Source organism: Aptenodytes patagonicus, chromosome 5 (assembly GCF_965638725.1).
Source record: "Aptenodytes patagonicus chromosome 5, bAptPat1.pri.cur, whole genome shotgun sequence".
NCBI lineage: Eukaryota > Metazoa > Chordata > Aves > Sphenisciformes > Spheniscidae > Aptenodytes > Aptenodytes patagonicus.
This window is the reverse complement of record NC_134953.1, coordinates 61,206,235-61,224,576: the sequence shown is the minus strand read 5'-3', so window position 1 is coordinate 61,224,576 and position 18,342 is coordinate 61,206,235. Positions and strand designations below refer to the sequence as shown.

Below are 18,342 nucleotides of genomic sequence, written 5' to 3'. Positions count from 1 at the left end.
GCATAGTATGAAAAGCAGACAGAAAAGTCCGACCAACTTCCAGACTCCAGGTTTGCTGTTAGATTAGTTCTCTCTTGACTTGTGTGCTCGGCACTTTCCTTACGACTGACTTGATACTGAGGATGGCTCTACAGCTCCAGATGTCTGAATTTTGTGCTGCTGGTAGAGTCCTGTTTCAGAGAACAATCCTGCTTAAAAACCTCAGGAGCAGTTGCACAAAGGCACAATGAAATGTCAGAAGTAAGTAAAGAAATGGTGTTTTATGTCGGCACTGAATTTCCTTTGGAAGTATTAGCCATCACCCTTGGTATGAAATGACTGACTGCTCTACATGAGGGTGTTACCATGTTCTGAACCTGACTTTAATGTGGTCCACATTGGAGCCAGGAGAGGTCACCAGCAAAGGTGGGCTCTGTGTTCTCCCTGCGGTAACAGTATGTGAGCCTGTGGGTTTGTTTTAGGCATATTTAAGGTGAGAAAAAAGAAATCCAGAGAAAAAAAAGTAGCTAAATCTTTATGTGTATTTTCTTTTTGGAGGGAACACCTGTCTGGGGTAATACTTCATTGCATGCATTCATGAGAAGTAGGAAAGCAGCTCTATTTACTTCAACTTCATTAGTGGCAGACCAACTTCTCAAATGAGCACAAAGTTTCTTTTTTTTGCCAGCTCCAAACAGATAAAATTACTACTTGGTAAATTCCACATTACCTTTAAGGCTTTCAATCACAGCAGTAAATGCTGCTGTGCCCCAGCTCCTGCTTTTACTAAATTGTATTATAAGCACCTTAATTATAGTCCATGCTGTCTGATGGGCCACGGAAAAGGTCATCTTCCAAAGAACATATAACAACGGTGGAGCGATACTGATCGTTTTTTGTCTGTTGGGAAAGAAAGGGCTTTGCAGAGAAGAAGATTAATAGTAAACAATGTTAATCTAAATATATCTCAGACACAAAATACCGCATTCCTTCAGGCTTGCCTTCTCAGGAGGTACTGGCATTAACCGTTTTACTATGGGGATAGCTACACGAAGACGTGCTCCTCCTGTTTGGAGCAACGCTAAAAATGAGGTATGTTTTTGTTGCATTTTACCGTTGAAGCTGCAGCAGTACAATGAGGTCTCTCACTTGCACTGCTTTTAGCAGTTGAGTTCAGGGCTTCCAGGTTGAGATCTAGTTCAAGGGCAGAGAAGTGAACAGAAACATTCACAGTTGACTTCACGGTGGTTTGAACAAATTCTCCACGCCACTGCAAAAGAGAAGAATCAGACCTGGGTCTTACAGATGGATTAGTCCCCCATTATAGCCCATGTCTGCCTCTTTACTTATTTAATTATTTTTATAGGTCAGATCAAATATAAGTTGGAGGCAGCTCGCTTTTCAAGTCTGTGCTGTACTCAGTATAGCAAAGCATCTGGCAGGACGATTTCATTTCTGACTCCCACTGTTAATGGCATGGCTTTGGGCCTTTGGATAGGCAGGCTATCCTTATCGTCTTGGCAGGCTTCCAGCTCCAAATAATAATCCATTAACGTCTGCCCCGCTGGCACTCTTGCCAAATACAAGGGATATCTTTTAAATAAACATTGGCAGTTCCCAGTCGGAGGAAAGAGAAAGGGAGTAGAGGAAAAACAATCCTTGACATTTCAGTGACTTTGCAGGGCTAGCTGACACCTGGTACCACCCTTATCTGCGGGTGTTTGTGCAGAGCTGCAAAACACAGCTTCTTCTGTTGGCTCTTTTGCTTTCTTTAAATAGAACTGGGAAGATTTATAATGATAGGAGTAACTTTCTTGGATAGGCACTCTTTCCTTTGCCTTTTTTTTTTCCAGGCTAGGGAGACCCCTGTGTTAACATCTGTGCTCCTGTTTTCCTCTGAAGTACAGCAAGCATGGTGTACCAGGCTTGCGTGCCTCCTACTTTGCCAACAATATTTTTTTCCCACCGTTTTCCTCCCTAGTGGATTAGATACAATGCAGATTTACTTTCATGGGGGCACTTTCCCACCTGACTTCCTATCTCTTCATCCATCAAACCAAACAGCCACATTGATCTGCCAGTAGTCAGAGCAACTGGGGCTCACCCCATTCTCAGCGTTCCTTGGGAAGTGCTTTTTCTGTTTGTTTCAACCATTTCACTTTCTTTCTCTGTAGCTGAACTCTCAATGACAGCTTGAGGTTTATTTTTCCAGCTGTTATATTTTGCTTAATAGCAATAAAATTACTTGTTTGGATATTTCACAGTATCAATAAATGAGCTGTCTATGTTTTATTTTTGCAGTCCCGTTAAGATCTGGACTAGGATTCATTCTTCCAGAATGTGATTGGGAGAGAGTAAAATATTTATTGTTCAAAGAATAACATAGGGTCAAACCTAGAGTTTGCTACCCAAGACTGGAACTGGATTTCATTTCTGCTTGTTTTGCCTTGATTCACTGATTGCACTGATGCTACCTTAGTGTATATCAGAGGTAGCTAAGGGCACAAACAAACTCTCTTTTATTCCGTCTTTATAACAAGTTAATTAAAAGATTGGACAGTATTTTGAAAGATCTGAAGTCTTGATTGTAAGGATATTTTGGTACTTAATTCTCTCCTGCTAATGACTTGGGACTTGGTTTGCAACTACTCCCTTGCCAAAATTTCCTCAAATTTTATATTGCATTTGCAGCATTGTATTTTGCTTGCCCCTTTTCATCTGAGTGGTTGAGGCTGTTCCTATCTTTCCCTCAGTTTCAAAATAAACACCAGCCCCACCCATGATTAAACTTCCTATCAGCTTAGCATTATTACTGAATTTTCTGATGTGCAGCTAAAAGTTTCCCCTAACCCTATTACTTGTGTGTGGGATGGGGCAGAGGGAGGCACCCTAACTGCTAAAGGGCATGGAGACAAACTGACAAAATGCAGAATGCATTTTTTGACCAGATCCTCATTTTGGGGCATTAAGCTTTTATGTCTCAACACTTCCCTTTTTGAGGCATGGTGATATTTGAATATGTGAATGTGTTTTCAGTGAAGATAACTTCATCACCAGCACTGGGAGCTTGTATATCTCCTAATTAAAATGGAACCAATCTGAATCTCCCAAACCCAGTCTTTGCTGTATTTTTAGTTCAATATATCGCTCCACCCCTGGCCAGCCTGTATATGGTAAACCTTCTGCTATTTCCTATTCAGTTATTTAATGCTAGAGCCAAGCTAGTTTCGGTTCCTGAAGCAGAACCAAGCAAAGCAAATGTGGTTAGAATGGAGTTAACTGGAAACATTCCCAAAAGATAGCAGATTTGCTCCCAAGCGCATACTGATCCACCTACAGTGGAAAAGAAACATCATTTGCAAATCATAACCTCTTCACTCTGTGTAGATTCTGTCCAGACACTTACAGGCCTTTGTTAATGGTCTGTACTTAAAAAGAATTATGAAGAAGACGCCGTAGGCTCTTCACAAGCAGACTATAATTGAAAATACTGTTAAGCATCTTTGCAGTGGAAGTTATCCCCTTAGTTGTTGAAATATTGCAGCTGAAGTGTACAAAGGGGGCAAGAGAAGAAGTGTGTAAAGAAGCTGCTTAAAATAGGCAAATGCATATTAAGTAAATGTAGGTCCCCAAACTGGATTAAGGTGACACATCTGTTGCTCTACTTTCATTGTTTTATTAGACTGTACCAAACCCTAGCTGCTGGAACATGTAACGTCTCTTATTTTGCTAGCCAGGAAGATCCTTAAATGCAAGTGTGCTCAGGTAGGGAGAAAGGAGGCAGCTGCAGTTGCTGTGTGGGCTAATAAAACACTTCGCCGGGCATATTTAGCAGGGAGGAGCACTCCATAGTAGAGTCCATCTGAGTCCAAATCTGGAGCTGTTAATTGACTTTAGATTAGTCTATGAGGGTCTTCTCCTCCAGGGGAAGCAGCATTGTTGGCTGCCCTGAAGTATGAGGGTGAAGGGTAAATAAATACAAAATTGTTGCATTCAGTAGAGGCTGTTGATTTGTGCCAGGTGAGGTCTGTATTCTGCTTTCCTGAAAGTAATCCTAAAAAACGCTTTGTAGAGTACTCCAGTGGATTTCTGCAAAACTGTCACTAGCATCTGCTTCCCTTAGATGATAAAGCTTGCAGGGCAGAGACAATATTTACCATGTTTTGCTAAAGAAATACCTGAATTTCTCCTCCAGCAACTTTTCAGCCTGTTCTTCAAATTAGAAGGGTAGAGGTCTTGAAAAGAAAATCCTGGATGTTTAGTGAAAATAAAAAGTCAAATACAGCGCAAACACAACCCAAGTTGTGTCTCCCACTCTTGTGCCTCCCCCTCTCCCCAGGGGATGATTGCAGTAGAGGTGGAGCACTTACTAGACACTGGGGAATCCATGTAGGAATTAGTCTCAAGGAACAAAATCAATAGCAAATCTGGCTTCAGTAGGTCTTCTGTTCACAGGGTTAATTGTTTAAATAAGGGAATGCAGTAATAGAGACGTTTCACTTCAGGCCTCTCTCTTTTAGAGACTCTGTAAGTATTTTCTAACCCAGATTTCAAGAACAACAATGTGTAGCTGTGCTGGAACAAGTGCTATTTTTAAGTTTCCTGTGGTTTGAGAAATTGTCAGATTTCGCTGTCTGAAGGATTGAGGGATCCAGAAAACTAGTTCTGAGTTTCTGGTATGAATGTTGAATGAATACAAAAATGAATAGGCACTGATTTTCTGCATTGTAGCAGATGAAAGAAGATTAAAGATCTCAGCTATGCTAATGTCAATCCAGAGCAGCTCCAGCAACTGCAGGCTCTAGTTAAATAAATATTATTTAACCTAGTTCAGGAAAATCCCTCCACTACTACAAAACAAGTTTTTCCACTCTTACGGGTCATGACCGTATACGGAAGCAACCCACGCTGATAACCTGTTGCGCAACTGATACCGAGTAAGAGTCTTCAAAGAGCAAGTCTCTGCACCTGCTGACCTCCGGTCTGTCTAGCAGGCCTGTCCAGGTTTAAATGATGTAAGCTGCCATCTCCTGTGCAGATCTAATTCTAGCCATTAGTCAGTTGTACACAGGAGATGCCTTTTTTTCGTGCAAGCAGAGACAGTTCACATACGATCTATATATACTAGTAAATGTCCCATTGTACATGGGAAGATGCTGCCTGTCTTCCAGCTGCATCCGTGATGCTGTGGCCTACCTGCCACTTTGTGGATTTTGTTACGGAATAGTTTCTGGAGCTCTGCTGGCTCTCACTGGTATGGCTGTTCCTATGTATGTGTTATCGGGCCTGGTATAACGTGTTAAGACTCCACAGTAAAAATACTTTTCTTTTTTGTTATTATAACACCATAGGTGCTATTTATGTGTTTGACATGCTCCGTGTGACACACCCTTTCTTGTTTCACAGCCAGCAGTGCCTATGAAGATCTTTCTTCTTTGTCTCTCCTGCCCATGTATTCGCATGCCCCATAAATATCTATAGTTATGATTAAATAGAAAAGAGACACCGTGCCAGTACTTGTGTGTTAGCACAGGGGAAGAAGAGGACAGAGAAGAGGTAAGAGTTTTGTTTTTATGCAGACTGAAACATTATAGTAGCAGAAACGATGGCACTTACAGTAATGTCACAATCTCCTGAATAATATAATTCCATCATTGCCTGGAAACTTAGCACTTACGCAGGGATGTATTTCACTCTTGAGTAACTGTATAGCATCTCAGCAAATGACTATTACTTTATACATCCAGGAGATCATGAGGGCTCATGCATATTTGTTGGCCACAAGACTTCTTTCCAGCAATGCTACTTGCATAGGCCTTCCCATGCACCTTTGAACCAACTTACCTTCTAGACCACGTGTTCACCCTGTGCCCTCTGCCTCTGCGAGTGGGGGGACTCTGACGAGATTGTGATGGGATCCTATTGCTCTCTCTTGTATAGACTAAGTGAAAGCACTGTATTGCTCCTTGCAATTCAACAAGTTACTGGAGGCATACACTGGAGGCATTTTTCGTCTTTGATATTCTCATCTCTGTTTCCTCATCTGAATTAACTTCAAGGCACTGACACCTTTCCCACATCCTCTCAGTTTGGCTGACGTCTTTTTTAAGACCTTCAGTAGTGGAGCACGGCAGCAGTCTCTTCTGGTTCACATGTATTTGTAAGAATCCAGAAGCCTTTCCTGTGTGACATTAGACCAAAGAAACCAGCAGTATGCTTCTGCCCATCTGGGGCCGTAAAGCAGCATATATACAATGCTCTTAGCAGGGACTTCTGTATGAGAAACATCACATTTTATGCCATTCAATGCACCGATCCTAGAAACTTTAAAAATATGATAGGGGAACGGTACACAAATGAGCAGTTGCATGGCTTATAAAATTCTGGTGTGGCTTTACATTGCAAAATGACACATCTGGCATCTAGCTGAGAGAGTTTTTAAACTTTTTTTCCCCCTACCCCAAAGTGGGAAGTAGGGGAAAAAATAAAAGTCAAATTGCCCAAAATAACATGCATTAGCAGTATATGGCTATCTGTGCCCTGTGAAAATGGAGAAAATATATATAATCAGCACATTATGTTGTTGACCAAAACAAAACTGGGAAGTTTTAAGAACAACTACTGTATAATGTCAGATTACCATGGTGTCTGGTTTTGGGAGCCTCATTCTCTTCTTTGAGAGTTATTATGCTGACATATAAAAGAGAAAACTAAATGGAAACCAAGAAAGATACCATTTTCCCTCTCTCCCCCCCCCCCCCCCCCCCTTCTTTTCCTGTTGGGACTGTTTCTGTTTGTGTGAATAAAACTTACCCATTCCAGTACCTAACTACTATTTAAGATTGCTTGCCAGCCTGGGAAGTTGTTATGCAGGTTGCCCTTAAATAGCTCGCGTTTGACTGCAGAGCACCTGTTAGTTGATTGGGAGACAGTAAAATTCAGGGCATAGGCATCCCAAACACAAAGGACTGCTTGTGGAAAAAGACCTTGTTGATCTTGGATGAAGTTATAACCACCACTTGATGACTTTAGTGAGGCATTGTATGGTGTACTAAGTCTGTACATGTGTTTCTGTGTGTGAAAAAACAGCACCTAAGCTAAACAGAAGAGAACAGAGCTGAACCGAGTCTCCTCCTAATGGTCTTTCTTCAGGTGTATTTTATGGAGCACTTTTGAAAGAACTTTTTGTTTAAGCCCCTTGGAAACTCTTTTCAAAACCCCTGTGCAGAAGTGCTGGAGCCTGTGGGCCACCTTCCTGCTCAGAGCTTGCATCTTGTAGCTCACATCTTTCCAGTACAGACTTCAGTCCATCAGATCAGGTGTTCCAGACCCTGCAGAAGTCGTTTGCCTTGGTGGGAGGTGGAGGAGCTTGAAATAAATGAGAATTTTTACAGAAAAGTGTTCTCTCTCTATCCCAGTACCTGTTCGTTCAGCTGTTACCACACACTGCTGCACCCTTAACTGCTTCGTGCCTCCTGTTTGCTGTGCTCTCTGGAGGCATTTATCCCTTCTCTTAGAGTCACCTCTGTGTTCTGACTCATTCACTATTGTGTTTGTGGTTAATTTTATGGGGCGAAGCAACTGGGATAACCTTGTGAAGATCAAAACAGAGTACTTTTAAGTGACACATGGTTACAGTATTAATTTTCAACTACATTTAGGAAAAATACTGACATTCGTTTGTTCTTTACAGGAGCGTGCTTGTTTTGAAAGATATGCAGCAAAAACTTTTCATGATAACATAGTTAATCTATGAAATAACTTGTTCATTTTCAGAAATTTTGTTTTAAAAGAGCTACTCTAAACTGCCAGGATTCATGAAGCTGTTCCCCAGAAGGCATCAGTCTAATCCAGAGCCCACTAGAGTCTGTGAACATCTTTTTGTTTTGCTGACTTGGTTTCCAGTAAAGGACTGAGTTATGAAGCATGGTGACACCTCTTGGTCATGCTGACTTGCATCTGTAGGATCTCCTTGCTTCTCAGGACCTCTCTTTTTGTGGTTCAACTGTAGTCTGCCGAAATAACTTTGACTTTCTTAGCAAGTGTTGTTACTCACTGCAAGGCTTGACAAAATTTCTGCTCGCTTTCAGAGCTAGGCCATCTAGTGAATTGGCGCAATATGAACAGCGTTGCCCAAAATGTTTACAGTGAACAAAGCCATACCACTATATTTTTGGCAAACAGCTGTATTCTGAATGCTTGCAGGATCTTTAAAATAACCACTGCATCCTTTCCCAGTAGCTCTCTCAGGGGCTGCTGCACAGGCTGATGGGAAGGCTGCTTTGCCCAGAAGTGAGATTTGCCACCAGACAGGGCAGCCTGTTCCATTCACAGTGCCTGCAGGAACTGGGTGGGAGCTGATAGTTACTTCTTACTATACAAGTTACTTCATACCTTTCTTTTAACATTTCAACCAGAAATGAGTTATTTCTTAAGCACTGTGCAAGGCAGCACCTCTGAAATCTTGCCGAGTTTGGGATTTACCACCCCACCACACACACACAATACCTTCTACCCCATTCCAAATGCCAGAACGAACACAAGCACATGTTTGAACATAAGGCATCCAGGCTCAGGTTGAGGGAAAGCCAAGCAGTACACAGATCACATGCAGCAAAGCTGATCTTTTGCTGCAGTTATTGTTTAAAACCTGATTATTTGTGCAGGCTGGATTCTGAAACATTTGGTTTGGAGCTGGACAAGCAGAACCGACAAACTGGATGATTGCCTGGTGTGCTACAACAAAGGCAGAGAAAGAAGGAGCCTCTGGTATCATTCAAGCGCTTGACTGTTTTTTTTCAGCAGGTATTTTTTCAGTTCACAGCAGGCCATTGACACCAGAAAGTGCAGCAACAGCAACCTCAGTGGTGAAACTGCCGGTGTTACAATCGGAGGGAGATAAAGTGAAGTGGAGTGGCAGTACCAGGAAATGGCTGAGACATCACATGACGGAGGATGTGCACTCTGTAGCAGAGGGACGTATTTACTTACAGGCTAGACTTCCACCAGACTCGACCAAAGGCAGTTTTAGCTAGTTATTTGAATTACCTGACCCACTTGCAGTAGGAAGTCATTATATAGATAGTAAATACCTACTCCACCCTTGGTAGGCAGACAGAGTCTTTGCCAAAATGGTCTAGCTCAGCTTCGCAGAATATAAAATATTGTACCTTTCTAGTTAAAGCTGTCATTGCAAAGACATTAGAAGCTGCTGCTGTTCCAGTAAACTGCTCCACTTCTTGGCATTCGATCATTGTGGAGAAAGCCTCTAGGATTTACCTCCTACCACCGCCTGGAACACAAATCATACCAAAGAATAAGTCTGAAATTTTTCTTAAGGTGCAAATCACTTATTTCTCCCACTGATGAGAAAAGCTCCCAGGCCCTCTGGCAGTCAGGGAAGTTGCCTGTGACGGAGGATACCGATAGGAGCTTTACACAACCATTCATTTGAAGTGTCAAATAGAGACTCCAAGACAGTTTTTCCTAAACTTGTTTTATTTTCTTGTAATGAAAGCTGCAGCTAACTTAGCACGCATAACATGCTTGGTGATTAATTATTGTTAATTGATGGGTGGGTTTAAAATTTTAAGCAAGATGCTTGAAACATTATCTACAAGTTATCATTTTTTAAAAAAATTGTTGCTGTTATAATAATTTGTAACTGTAAATTCTTTTCCCCATAAATAGATGAGATTTCACCAAAATCTGTGGCCTGCACCAATGTTGACCTTTAGCATAACCCTGCAAATTATCACCATAATAAGACTCTGATCTACTTACACCAGAATATAGTTGGAGAAAGTCCATGAAAAGACAGCAGGTTTATACTAATGCAGCTAAGAGCAGGTCTGGTCCAAAATAGATTTTAAAGCATTCAAATTAGAATGATGATAGCCTTTGCCTGGGCTGTAGGAATAGGTGATGATAAAAAAGGAAGAAGAGAAGAACTGCTTATAGAGGAGTCTTGTCTTCTAGTGCACATATATCTCAGTTTAATTTTGCTTATATTTTGTGGGACTTCTATATTATGTGAGGTTTATATTATATGAGACTTCAGATACTGATACTTAAGATACCGGGATGGGCTGGAGCAGTTCATGTAGCAGAAACTGAAGTGAAAATTTTATTTCCTTCAAAGGTCACTTCTCAGAGTTCAGGGGGTAACTTTTCATTTTATAAAACCAGGGGACAATCTTGCTTGTCCTCCTCTGCAAAACCAGTGACTGTTTGCTGAAGTTGACCTGATCTATCTGTATGCATGGGGCTCGTGTATTGCTGCTGACTTCTCTGTGCATCACATGCTTGCTGCCTGGGTTGGATAGGCTTAGGAGAGACCACAGCTAAGTTAAAAAGGATTTATGCTCCTATTCTCCTGGATCATTAGTCACGTATGTACGGTGTTAAGGACAATGTGTCGCATTGGGCTCAACAGGGGATTTTAATGCACTAAGGCAAAGATCCATAAAGGACGTAGGTACCCAGCTCTGAGGCTGGGATTCAGAAGCCTTAATTAGGACACTACTTTGCCTGCACAGTGAGTTGGGAGAATTCAGTGTCTAGTAATGGGATTCATATGTACCAGTACTCTGAGCAGGGGGATTGAGTTAGTGAGCTGGAAAAATGTTGAAGAAAAGGATACGTTTCTGTGCTTCAGTTGATACCTAAGCCCTTTTCTCAGATCCGACCCTGAATGCTGAAGTTTTAGTAATATGTACCAGTAAGCCTGTGTTTACAATTCCACTGAATTTCCTTAGGGAAATAAATCAAAGTAAACTTTTTTTCATTTGACCCTGTTATTACAGTAGAAAGCCTAACACCAAACTGCACTGGAGGCCCAATGCTATACTGGAGCCACACTTCCCTTGTTTCCATTCTGCTTATGAACACCCGTCATCAACTAATCACTGTTTGGCACAGTATTAAATTTAATCACTGAACTCCAAGATGTTGTAATGTGTCTACCTACTCCATGGTTCCATTTGGATGGAAATTTTCTATCTCGTTTAAAGACTATTAAAACCCTGCCTTTCTTGTGCAGAACAAAAGGGTATTGTTTACTTTGTTTTTCGTTATTTTCGTATTCAACAAAAGATGATTATTCTGTCTCCTCAGTGCTGAGATCCCTGTGAACATGTAGACCTCCTCTCTACTTGCTTTTCTTTCCCCTGGGTGACTACAAAATAGAAAAATTTCCTTTGCACAGAAGCTTACGGTTGAAATGCACAAAAGCAAATGTTACTGATCTAAACTTTCAAGGCTTTTGTAATGAAGGTATTAATTAAAAAGTTGATGTGAGGCGTAATTGAATAAAGAAACAATGTCACAAGACACAGCAGAACCAGCAATGAGATTAACACACAGTTATGGTTAAGAATTAATCTTTCATGAAATAAGAACAGTTGTTTCAGTTAAAACCTTTTGACCTTTTAAAAGAGATGCAGCAAACCCACAAACGTGTAGTTGTTTGGATCCTGTTATTGCCATCACGTTGTAACCTAAGGAGGATAGCTTTTTGATCCTACAACTAGGCAGCCTGTGGGCAGGAGAGCAGGGTTCTTGCTTTTTGAGAGCTAGTAGCCCATTCACAGTGGGTTGACTTTCAAAAGACCCATTTATTGAATGACGCAAGGTGCAAATTATGACTCACTCTGCATAGGTTAAGTTTGTAAAAACGAACCTATATTCGTCTTCCTAGCACCTACACAGCTGCATAATGTATTTATTATCTCTGGGGTCCCATTAACCCTTTTAGAGGCTTAAAAGTGATCTGCAATACAACCCAGACAAACTGATGTTCTTAGCTAGTGAATTGAAGTTTTTTATCAGTGGTGATCTAGTGAATGGCAGATTTTCTTCTCTCTGGCCAGGATTAGGTCACAGAGTGGCCCAGCAGTCTGGGTTTGAACATTTCCTCCTGTTCTAACAGCCCTCATAAAAAATACGTTGATTGCTGGTGGTGTTTGCTGATATATCACACTGTGTTTTCCAGGTCTCAACCAGATGAACCAGGTACTCTTCGATCTCTTGAGTCCTCTAATGATATTGCAATGATACTGTAAGTAATCGTTGTTTATTATAAACAGCTTTTTAAGCAGAAGTTTGGTGCTAGTCCAGCACATTTTATTAGTTGAAACGTTTCCTTGTATTTCCCACTTGTATCGCAACCTACTTTTTATGGTAGATTTAAGGGTATGGGAGCAGTTTTGCTGTGTTTGCAAGGCCTCTAAAAGGACAGAACCACCTCTTCACCTTCTCCACCCATCTCCTTCCCTGTCTTCCCTCCTTTCAAAGGCAGAACATCAGGAAGTTTGGAGATTCAGATGTGGTTTCTAAACCTGTGTCAGTGAGGAAGGTCTACTGCGCTGCTGGAAGTGGTGTGCAGCCACTTGTTCCTGTATTTCAGCTCTCCTTCCTCTCAGGAAACCCAGACTTAAAGGGAAGGAACACCCCAAATGACCCTTGTACATGTCATTGCAAAAAATGGTGGTTGCTTAAAAAAAGGGTGTTACCTTACAGGCACGGCTTCATTTCTCCACCTATTCCTCTACTGCGCATGTTACAAATAATGACAGCTATTACAGGACTGGCTGTATGGGATGCACACTGAGAAATGTAGCCCCTCTTTCTTTGACCCCTTGTCTGTAGTCCTAACTCAGCAGAATTTTCCTTGTCTGGTAATATGGCTGGACTAGAGGAGGGACTGTACCTTCTCTTATTACTGTGGGTGAATAAATACTGCAAAAAGCCTTTCTCCAATGTTGAATCAAACACTGAAATTAATTTATTTCCTCTCTGTTCATAAATACTATGTGTCAGCTTTCTGCAAGCCACACTATGCTAACCTACTTGCAGAGATTCCTATGAAAAGAAGTGGCAAAATTGCATGTAAGATTATTTACAGCAAACTAATGTGAAAAATGAACATTGGCCAGATAGATACTTGTCTGTGTCTTTACTCAGGGAACACATATTACCCCGCGACTTTCATGGTCAATCACATCTAAACATAAAATGTGAGTTTCAGAAAACATGTAAGGAGCAGATTGGAAGTGACTATAAAGATATATATGCTGTTGTTTTTAAGCCCATAATAAAACTTACTGAATACTGATGAACAATAGATGCATTGAAAGGAAATTACGATCTGCTCCTGCTTAATCCTTGAAAGAAAAAAGCAAATTCACTTATGAATTCTCTGTAATGGTTTATTCTTTAAGACAGAACAATGGAGGCTTGGTACGAAACTCAATGGAATCAATAAAAAGACCCCCATTTTATGCCCCAAGTTTGTAGCCTACACAGAAGTCTGTTATGGCAGCTGCCACCTTTACTAACACACCAGGGTTCAGACCAGGTTCCTCTAGGGCTACAGCAGTAACGGCTCTTAAGTCTGGCTGAAACAGTCTGATATTCCCTGTGGATCAGGCACAGTGGTGGACCTGTAACACGCACTCACCTGTGCGTTACGTCACTAAGTCTAGTATGTGCTGTTCCAGTTGTAGCTCTTGTAAATTAAGCAGAGAAATAAGCTGCTTTTTCACTTCATGCCACTGCTGAAATATGATCCAAGGCTCAGGTAGATTCCAGCTGTGATCTTACTCCTTGGTTATGAAAATACATTTATGTTCTCAAGACATTAGAGCTCCTTCTACACATGCAAAAATTGTAAAAACAAAATGAACAACGTTCTCTGTGTACAGTAGAGTTATTTAAAGTGCCTGAGGGTTTGAACATAAGCAGACACTGTGTTCGCATACAATATAAGCAAGACCTCTGAGTTTTGGCATTTAAAATGACAATTAAAAATAGAGCAGGCATGTTTCAGCAACTTTATGGGACGTCATAAACATCCAGAAAAGGATGCCAGACAAAAGTAAAGATTCACAATAAGGATTCTTTTCTTCTTTTTGTTTCCTACCTCAGTTTTTAGTGTGATGTGTTGTAACGCACCGAAAAACTAATGAAACAAAAGTAAAGGGCAGAAGGTGTCTTGCTCATTGGAAGCTATTGTAGGACAGAAAATGCTTCTTTGGGAGAGTCAAAGTTTACAATCTGTATGGCTCTGTTCAGATAATTGTTTTAGCTTCCTACTAAAAAGCCCCAAACAAGTCTGGAAGGTGAAAAACACTTTCTTCCCTCAACACAGAAACAGACACAATAGACTCAAAATCTCTCCCTGGCACAAGTTTGCGTACCATGACACTACCTGAATTTTCTTAGATATATTTACTATAGGAACGATGCTACTGCATAGTCAGTCAGCTATTCCTACTGTAGCCTCCTGACAGCATGCCATGGAATATGAAATTTTGTGTCGTATCGTGTACCTTTAAGCAACACAGTGTTTACAAATTTATAAGGCACATCCTGTTGTGAATGTGTTTTAGGCATTAAGCTAAAGTGAGAAGAAGAACCTGAATCTCAAGTTAAGGATTTAATTACAAGGCCTTTCTTCCTCAATACTTTTTTTCCTGCCACTTGTAAACCCTTTGACAAAAAGAGTTCCTCAGCTTCTTTGGTTTTTTGTATCTGAATTTCTCCTTAATCTACTCCTTAATCTCCAAAATGCCTTGAAATGTTGTTATGACATTGAGTGGAATTTCCTCTAGGATGCTCAGCTCTTTCCTAGCCGTAAGATGGGAGACAAATTGCAGTTTGTTTTTAGATAGTTCTGAAATCCATCTCTTCTCTTTATGACACTTTAGCAATGTGTTTTGTTCTGTGCATGCATTGAAACCACATAGCCAGCAACTGATCCACCTAATGATGCTCAGCCAATATAAATGCCCCCCCCAGCTTTCCTGGGTTTCTCTCAGTCCGCCCCCTCACCATAGGAGTAATGCGTGGCTCCTCTATTTTTTTTTCCACCTCTCACTTTTGCATTTGGAAAAAAATGTAAAGTCTTGTAGAGTTTTTGAGGTATTTGCAGGGAATTTACCTTCTTCCTCTATGCAGGGGCCAAGGAACAGTTAGTCTCTTCTTTCTTGCCACTGGACACCAGCATTGAGATTTTTTTCAGGACTCGGGGCTAAGTGAGAATTAGGTTCCTGCCACCCCTGAGTTAAGCAGTGCTCTGCATTAGTGATCCAGTGTCTCAATCAGGGCAGGAAGTGCATAAACCAATCCACAGGGACAGGGAACGAGACATCTGCCATAAAAGAGGGAGACAGAAGGTATCTTAGGGTTACATTTGTTTCCTGTGGCTATGCATTTGCTTTGTTTTCATTTTCCTTTCCCCTCCCCCTTACAACAATTCAAGACTATGTAGGAGCTCTTTTTTCCCCTTTACCTGTATTTATTTCCTTTAATTAGGCAATAATTTTGCAATCTGAGGGATTCAGAGGCAATCCCACTCTCCCTTTCTACCTTGCTAGTTGTAGCCTCTTGTTCCTAACCCTGCCACAGTTGCAATGCCATGCTGTGAAACAAAGTTCAAAGGTCTTTTTTGTTTGTTTGTTTTTTACCTTGCATTCCTTCCCTTTCCCTTGCATTCCTGCTCAGTGTAGCCCCAGCAGCTCTTTTCCCCCATGTGGAGCATCAGGCACATCCCTCAGGCCTCCTGCTGAATTCTTTACCTCCCTCAAACACGACCTTGGGCTAGATCTCACCCCTCATGCAGGTGCTCAGCACAGAACAAAGTTCAAGTCCATTTAAGACCTATTTAAGGGGCTTAAGGGGGCATTAGATAGGTTGCAAGTTTAACACTCATCCTCTGTGCAGGATAGATTTGATATTAACCGTAGTGAAACTGCTGTGGTGGATAGTCTTTTTAGCTATGAGTGATCTTGTGTGCTTACTCCTTTGCAATAGCAGCTATGTGACTTCTTCATTTATACAATCAACCTGAAACTGTCTTGATGAAATAAAGTTTGTAATTGCTGCTATCACAAAAACTGTAACTGGAAAAGTCGTTGCAGTATGTCTCTAGAATGCTGTCTCCAACTCCTATACCTTGCTGAACATTGCAGATAGCTTCTCCGGTGATGGAGAAGTGGAGCTCATCTGAACATGGGACAGATTTGAATAATCTCTTTCACCTCTCCAGCAACACAGAATTGTTCCTTGCCTTTTGTTTGCTCGTGCTTTGCCCAGGCTAGTCATGACCAACAAAACTTCAGCTTTTTGGGCAAGTGTATCACAAGCCACTGCACCTCAGTCTTAGGAAATTTATCTTGCTGTTCAAAACAATTCCTCACACTCCTTGACGTTTACTCCTATGGGTATTTGTAGGCTGTTATGTCTGCCCTTACTTGTTGTTTAACCTAGCAATAAGCATTTAGCTCTGTCCTCATAAATCATTTCCCCTCAGCTCTTTAGCTGTCTGTGCTCCTAAATATGAAAAAGCCAGGCTAAGCCTACCCTTGTCAATGACTACTCCCCACAGGATTTTACTAGTGGCACAAAATCATTGCTCAAGCCATGATTTCATTCCTGGCTTATTGCATGATACTTTGCTGATTATACTGACCTGAGGATCTATATCAGCGGTTCTCTGGGTTTCTTTCCCATGTCCTCCCACATACTCTTAAGACTTGTTCCACCTCTTCCCCCAACTTTAAAACCACTAATTCAGGCTCCCTGCCCCTTCTCCCCAAAAGCACATCTTCTGGGAGTAGTGGAGGCTGCAGGGAGTGTCCCTGCTGCCTCTGTTCCCACTTCCTTCATCCTTCACTCTTCGCTGAAGGACTTCTCTGCAGACAGAAGCTCGTTCCCAGGGGCAGCCGGAAGGTGGGCTTCCACAGCACATCTCCCGGGATCACTGTCTGGTGGGTGCAGCTCCCTGGAGCAGGGTAAGGAAGAGTAACTGGCTGGATTCAAACCTCCTCTGCCCAGATCCGTGGCAGGAGCTGGTGGGCAGGGAGCTGGGCCAGGGAGCTTACCAGCCGGCTGGGAGAGCATGGGAAATTCTTGCATTTTCGCCCCTCCTGTGGGCACCTGTCTGCATTTTTGGAGTGGCTTGTCTGGACTTAACACATACCAGTTTCAGGAGTTTTGTGGTGAGGCCAGAATGTGCTGTTGATTAAGTCATCTTTGAAGGTATCTGGATCTTAAAATAAATTAATTGCCACAAAATATCACCAGGAAGAATTCAGGAGAACCCTAAAAAAGGTTCATTTATCCAGTTTATGGGGACACTTACAGTGACTACAGCAAGCATTGAAAATAATTAAGAGTTGTGTAAGGCACAGGAATTACTTCAGGGTGCAAATCAGGCTTTGACTTTTAGGGAGAAGAAAGAAACTTCTTGTGGGCAGATTTGCCCATAGCTGCCTATTGCAAACTTCCTTTTACTTTTTTGTTAAATTTTTGTTAGTGGTTACAACCACAGACACAAGAAGGACCAGAGAGATCCCTAATCTGGCATAGGATATCATCTCATCAGCATAGGGCATCTTACCATCATGTGCGAAGTAGAATATTGTTCTCTTTTTAGCTGGTAAAAATTTGGAAATTGCAAAATGGTCATGAAAGCAAGAGACAGGATGTGATGGAAGACATTTATTTTACTAAAAAATCAAAAAATTTACACAAGCCTCAAGTCTATGCTGCGTTTCTTTCCTACTTGCACATTCATTTTAACTCCTCCACTCTCATCTCATTTGTTACTGTGTTAAATGTGGCTGATTACCGCAGTGCGTTTTCTTTCAGGACTCTTTCGTCTCTGGGTTGGAAGAATCGTCCATTTGCCTTGTAGCAGAAGAAGAGTTCGGTTCTAAATTTGGGATGACTTGTTCAAAAACTACTTTTGTTTCACCTCTGAGCTACAGACCCACCCTTTAAAACTCTGAACATTTATTTTGATTTTTCTGAAGACTGAATTGTCTTCTGACATGAGCAAGAGGGTCCTATATGACCATGAATTAAGTTAAATTGTACCTGGGAAGTTTAGTCTTGTTTAATGGCTTTGTTCAGTTATGCTACCTGTTCATTATCTTTACATAAACATTAAAATCATACAATCATTACATTTTCTCCTCTAAAATAAAGGAGATTCTTATAAGAAACTTAACTCTCTCTGCGTGTTTTCTTTGTTTCTGTATGAGTGTACACATGCACTTTTTTATTTTGTTGAATAACTCCTTCAACCACATTTTCCCCCCTCTGTTTACATCTCTTCAGACACAAGGCAAGCACAGAAGAAGAATTCCAAGTGTAAGCAGAAAAAAGAAAAAATCTTGTTCCTCCCTTAGATCTTCATAATCATGGAAGCGTTGTATGGCTATTTAAGCTGTTGTAGAAAAAGCCATTGGCATCCAGCAAATTGTATTAGGGTTTTCAAAACCATGGCATCATTTTCTGAAATTTGATTTTCTAGGTCCCAAAATGAGAAGGAAGAAATGCAATAATCCACTTGGAAGC

At 41.2% G+C, this 18,342-nt stretch overlaps 1 long non-coding RNA gene across 1 annotated transcript in view; it reads left to right on the top strand.

Annotated features, from left to right (window-relative positions):
• LOC143161261 (uncharacterized) overlaps positions 1 to 18,063 on the top strand; it is a 92,995-nt gene extending 74,932 nt beyond the window's left edge. The window contains exons 5-6 of the long non-coding RNA XR_012995493.1: positions 11,972 to 12,037; positions 17,632 to 18,063. This is a non-coding gene — a long non-coding RNA (uncharacterized LOC143161261). The remainder of the gene's footprint in view (positions 1 to 11,971; positions 12,038 to 17,631) is intronic.
• Positions 18,064 to 18,342: the final 279 nt, after the last annotated feature.